The sequence below is a fragment of the Euphorbia lathyris genome, chromosome 5 (assembly GCF_963576675.1).
Source record: "Euphorbia lathyris chromosome 5, ddEupLath1.1, whole genome shotgun sequence".
In the NCBI taxonomy this organism is placed as follows: domain Eukaryota; kingdom Viridiplantae; phylum Streptophyta; class Magnoliopsida; order Malpighiales; family Euphorbiaceae; genus Euphorbia; species Euphorbia lathyris.
The window spans coordinates 80,401,327-80,407,507 of record NC_088914.1 but is presented as its reverse complement, the minus strand read 5'-3'; the positions used below and the strand labels follow the sequence as shown (position 1 = coordinate 80,407,507).

Below are 6,181 nucleotides of genomic sequence, written 5' to 3'. Positions count from 1 at the left end.
TAATTCTCCCTCCTCAAATTTTAACTTAAGAGTCAAACTAAGAGGCTCTTAGAAATGCTCTTAATATCAGAACTAAAATTGCTTTCTTTAATATCAGAACTAATTTCTAGACTTGTTTAAAGTAATATAGGTTTTAACTTATTCAAATATCTTACTGCTCATCCGCGTCGACTTAGGAATCTAATGCAACATTTTAAGGAAGTTGAATTTGACCCATATATAAAATTGTAAACCAAAAAACTCATTTTTTTTAGCTATCATGTAAAATCGCTTTGTGTTGTGCTAGATTTACAAATACAGCTTTAGCCATTGCATGTGTAGCTGTAAGTGTAAGAATAAAAATAAAAATAAAAAGAATGCGAATGAATACCACAAAAATAATCCAAATTATATATATATATATATATTCTACAATAAGAACTAATTTATATAAACTCTCATTCATCTGATGTTGATACTCACGCGAGCAAGGGATGTAATCAAGCTCCCTTCTGCCTTTGCACTCGAGGGCCAATCTCCGGACCTCACCTCTGCTTTTTTGGAGTACAGGATGACTCGGAGGGGAAGATAGAACAGAACCTGTCAGTTACGCCTTTAGGGGACGCTATGGTGCCTTAGCGGGTTCCCGATCCTCCTCCAAAAGTTCGACCAATTGTTCGAGCATACACAATCTGTAGTCTAAATACAGAAATTGCATATATCATCAACAAATTACAGCTTTATTATTGAACTTCATTCTCTTTACTTTCACTCCATCATCTCGCCAACAAGTAGGACAACCCTATTCAGGTTCCGAAAAGCTTGAATCAGACAACTCATCATCAGCATCATTTTCCAATGATGAACACGAATTCAACCTTTCTTCATCTGAACTTTCTTCAATTTCAACATCATCTGATCCCGATACAAAAGGATGAAATAATAGCATTTGAGCAGTGAACCTAAACTTGGGGTTTCTCACAAGACACCATTTCAAGAAATCCTTCCATTCTTCTGATATTTGGAATTTTAGGCATTTCGTAATGGTTGCTGATCTTTTCAAAAATTTCATCCATTTTCATGTTTGGTTTCGGATTCCAAACTTTCTTCCCAGTTAACATCTTCAAAATAATGCATCCAAGAGCCCAAATATCACAGGGGAGCTCTTGAATCCGATCCATAACAGTCTCTGGAGCCATGTAAAGAGGAGTCCCTCTAAAATTAGGATCAAATTTTATCATTTTACTGTTCAAATATCTCTTGGCCAACCCAAAACCCCCAATCTTAGGGACAAAGCTATCCCCATTTTCATCGGATACAAGCAACACGTTCTCAAACTTTCATATCACAATGCACATATCCATGGCCATGCATATAATCAAGTCCTTCAAGAATGGACCTTGTATATCTACTCACATCTGATTCAGGCAATTCGCAACTGTCGGATTGCTTAATAAGAGAAGATTGTTGGTCCCGTGTAACGTGATAGGATTAGTTCCAAGGGGGGGGGGGGGGGGGGTTAGGAACTAATATAACTTTTTCGCTTAATAATGCTGACTTAATTGAATGTTTGATAGTTTAACTTAGTTTCAGGTCAGCAAGGCTGAGTGTGGTGTGAGACAGCTTTAATCAGATGCTGACCAGACCTGTTTCAGTTGTGAGTTGGGAAGTAACACTTAAGTCAGTTTCCAACTCAGCACTCAGATTACTCAGCTTCAGATTGTACAGATTATTTACTGAGTAATTTTAAGCAAGCACCATATACATATATATATATATATATATATATATATATATATATATATATATATATATATATATATATATATATATATATATATCAAGAGAAAGGGTTAGAAGTTACTCAACAGACTTATCCTGGTTCGGCCTCTCCGCCTACGTCCAGTCCCTGGAATCCCTCTGAGCTTTTTCAATCCTCTACTGAGCTCTTTAAAGATAGAGCACAAACCTTTTACAATAGCAACTGAGTATGCAAGAGTACCGTCCTCTATTCGTCTACTCAATCCTATCTACCACTGAATACTATAACCGAGTATTCAGATTTTCTCTACCACTGAGTACTATAACCGAGTACTCAGCTTCACTCTTCTACCCTTTTACAAATGATACAAGAATTGTTCTCACTAAACGAAGAACACTTTAGATGAATAAAATCACTCTAGACTTTTACACAATGATTGGAGTTTGGTGTAAGAGCTTGCTTTTTCTTTTCAGACAGCTTCTATTTTGGATTTTCACTTCGTGAAGATTTTCTTTTTATGTCTGTATGTAGTTGTATGTGTGTGATCCAAGTGATGATTTGGCCTATTTATAGCAATCTTGTGGCTTTAATGATTTGAATTCCGACATAGCCGTTGTGAGAAAAACGATCTTCTTCGTCATCACGTGGTCAGCTTTCAGATCTGCAGGCCAATCCTGTCTTCTATTTTTAGCAGGAGCCAGGTTTGCCAGATTCGTCTTCTTGCGCCAGGTTTGTCTTCTAGCAAAAGTCAGATGGTCCATGCGTCTTGAAAAGGTCCTTAAAACGGATTTCTGAGGCTTCTGATTTGTTTCAGAAATGTGTCAGACCTTGTCTTCCAAGTTGACGGATCATTGACGCTGACTTGATTATTACTCAGCTTGACTCAGCGGCTTCGCCTTCAAGCTTTTCTGAAGAAGACATTTCTTTCGCAAAGTTGAGTTGCATTCCACTCAGCTTCTGCTGTGTGACTTGCTTATGCTGACTTTGTTCTGTCTTTCTTTTATAGACTTTCAGTTCCTGTTCTTGTTAGTTAACTTACTCAACATTGAACAAACACATTAGTACAATTAAATCAAAGCACTTAAATTTAATTATTTAATCATGGGATTAATTTAAATCATTTTGTCAAATCAAAATCATGTGGAAAGATGTTTCAACAAAGATATGTTTCCTTTAGAAGCATATTCTAGTAATATATTATAAATCATCCTACCATTCTTAGTTGTAGTAGTTTCTTCACCATAACAGTCCAGAATGTAAGGATGGCTACCAAGATAGTCGAATACTTGTTTCTCCTTTTGAAGTGAAGCTAATGAAGAAACCTCGGTTGATTTGATCTCTAACGTTGGCAGTTAAAAACAAATTTACCCTAACGATGGTAAGTTGGATCAATTTGAGAAATTATTACAAAAGGCAAATATTCTATTCCTTATTCTGCAAAAGTTGCATATTAATTGGTTCAAAAAAAATCACATTTTTGGTGATTTAATAAAGGAATTTGAGATTAATATTTTTAAATTTAATAAAATATGTATATTTTTTTGTCCAAGTCGTACAAAATATAGTATAATTATTTAACTTTTTTTTAAAAAAATTCACGTTTATTTATATTGTTGTGATATGTTACTAATAAGTAATAAAATGTCACAAATATGAAGTGTAGACGCCATGATTCATGACTGAAAACAGTTTAATGAAATTGACCCAACTTGCCAACGTTAGGAGTAAATTTGATATTTATTGGAAACATTAAAGGTAAAATTGCACCAAAGAATGCATTTATCAAACCAAAGAATGTTATTTGGTATAGAATGAATAAGAGGGTGTTTGGTTGCTCCTTTTCATGCTCCTTTTTGCCTTTTCACTTCAAAAGGGAGAGTTTTAATTAGATGTTTTGGTTAGTGGCCTCCTGTTTGTCTTTTACATCTGAAAAGCAGCATTATGTGTTTGGTTAGTGATCTCATGTTTGCCTTTTACACCCGAAAACCAGCCTTTTACAGCAGCGTTTTCCAACAGCAAACCGTAACCGTAACAGCAAACAACAACAGCAAACTGTAACAGCAAACAGCAACAGCAAACAGTAGGTAAAACAAATGGACCGTAACTGACCTAGAAATCCGAGAAAAGATAACTGTGTTGCAACTCCTAAGCAGCTCTTGTATTATTTAAATAGGATTCCTATTAAATAGTATTTTAGATAATAATTCATATTTATCATGACTTTTTTTTACATCTTATCTTATGATTATACATATGCAGCCATAAATTCCATTATCTCTATGTCATATTCATAAATTTTGTTATATTTACTTCATCTAGTGCAGACAGCATTAAAAAAATCACATAACAAACATTAGAATAAAGTTGGTTAACCCAATTTTTAAAGATTATAGTAAAATTTCAACTTTCAAAACAGTAGAATAAAAATTAGTCATCCAACCAAGACTTCCTTTATAACCCCAACGAGCATAATAAGATGCTTCGTTTCTGCTTTACTTTTACATAAAAATAGGATGGATAATGTAAAATACCTTTGCCAGTGGTATTCACACAGTGAGTGACTAACTAAGTGATTATGTGTAACTAACTAAATGACTTTAGTAGATTAGATTTAAATTTATTAAAACTTTATGGTGTAGCTTAAAATTATCTTAAGACTTAAATTCAACAAGTTTAGATTTAAGAATAACTGAAAATTTTCATTTACTCAGTCACCAGATATGTAAAATGCATGTGGTGTTCACATAGTTAATTACTTAATAATAACGGGTCAAATTCATTTTGGTAGTCATCCACTATCTAGTCGGTCACCAATCACCAGGTATGTGAAATGCATGTGGTGTTCACATAGTGCATTATTTAACACTAACTAGTTATATGTATTTAAGCATGTGAGAATAAATATATGTGGGCCCTGGCGAATGAGTGATTTCAATAGGATCGAAATCGGGTTGTCCATACCCAATCGACAAAGTTTTATACCTAATTTATCTACGCTTTTTTTTTCTCTTTAACCTTGATTACCTTGGGAAAGGTTTCATATTTTAGCATTATTTAAGGGTAGATCGATGCTAAAAGTGGACAATAGAGAAGATTAGGGGTGTAAACGAGCTTTGGTTACTCGGCTTAATGAAAGCTCGGCTCGATAGAGCTCGACTCAAGTTCGGGATCGGCTCGGACACTAACAAGCTGAGTCCGAGCTTTTTCAGGTTCGGCTCGAAGCTCGCGAGCAGACTCGATTATTTTTAATTACTATACATATTTCATTGGTTATTATTATTTTTTAATTATTATATCTATTTCATTGGTTATTATTAGTTTTCATCACAATTCACAACTCAAATACGATTTAACCCATAAAAAATGACACAAAAGTTTAGACATTTGAGTCTTTAGCTAGACAATTAGGTTTTAAAAAAGAACAAAATACATTATAAACATTAATATATATTTTATTGTTTGAAATTTTTCTCCGAGTTTGTATTTTCCGACCATAAGTATCATCTACTATTCTAGAATCTCGACAATAATATGATTGTTTTTCTTTATAAATATTTTAAATTCATATAGAGTATGTTATATGCTTTTTTGTTTTCTACGCCACTTATTATATGCATGTATGATGAATTTGGTTAAAGCTCGTTAGAAGCTCGATAAAAGATCAGTTCGGTCAAAGCTCAGCTCGGTCTCGATTCGAAAGGGATCGGCTCGAGATATTACCGAGTCAATACCGACCTGACCCGGCTCGTTTAACTGCTAGAGAAGACAATATAAACAAAGTGAAGGACAAATAATGATCGAAAGGGTCCAATTTGGTATCTAAGAGTTGCCAGCTCTTTTGACTAATTAGTGTGTAAGCTTGATTATTCCATTAACAAGCCCAGTATAAAATGTAAAGCCTCGTGTTCTGGAAATTTCACTTGATTTTTTAATGGAAGAGTTTAAACACTTACGGGACGTTTGGTATTCAATTGGGATAGGGATAAGGATAAATTTTGGAATAGAGACAAAGATAAATGGCTGAGATAAGGATAAAAATATAATTCGAGAATTATTATTCAATGTTTGGTATGTGGGATAGAGATAGAGATAAAATAATACATTTTACTATTTTAACTTTATTTAAACTACATAACATTAATTTGAAGGATAAAATGGACTTTTCCATCCTATTAAAATCGCCGGAGCTTATCCCACCTCCTTATACCACCCCCCTCCTGGGTATAGGATTTGAGGGATAAGAGACCTATCTCTCATCTGTCCTGACATGAATCGAACACGCAACTTTCTGATCTGGAGTCAGACGTGCTACCTTTGCGCCACAGATCCAATTGTTTTTTGATTGCTTGTTTATGGAATTAATCACATATTTGATCAAGTAGACCTTATGCAAGTATTTTTTTTTTCTTCATTCAACTACTTTAATTACCCTAACGTAAA

At 34.1% G+C, this 6,181-nt stretch overlaps 1 pseudogene; it reads right to left on the bottom strand.

The window, feature by feature from the left end:
* Nucleotides 1-781: 781 nt before the first annotated feature.
* On the bottom strand, nt 782-4,013 carry LOC136229893 (mitogen-activated protein kinase kinase kinase 20-like; annotated as a pseudogene).
* Nucleotides 4,014-6,181: the final 2,168 nt, after the last annotated feature.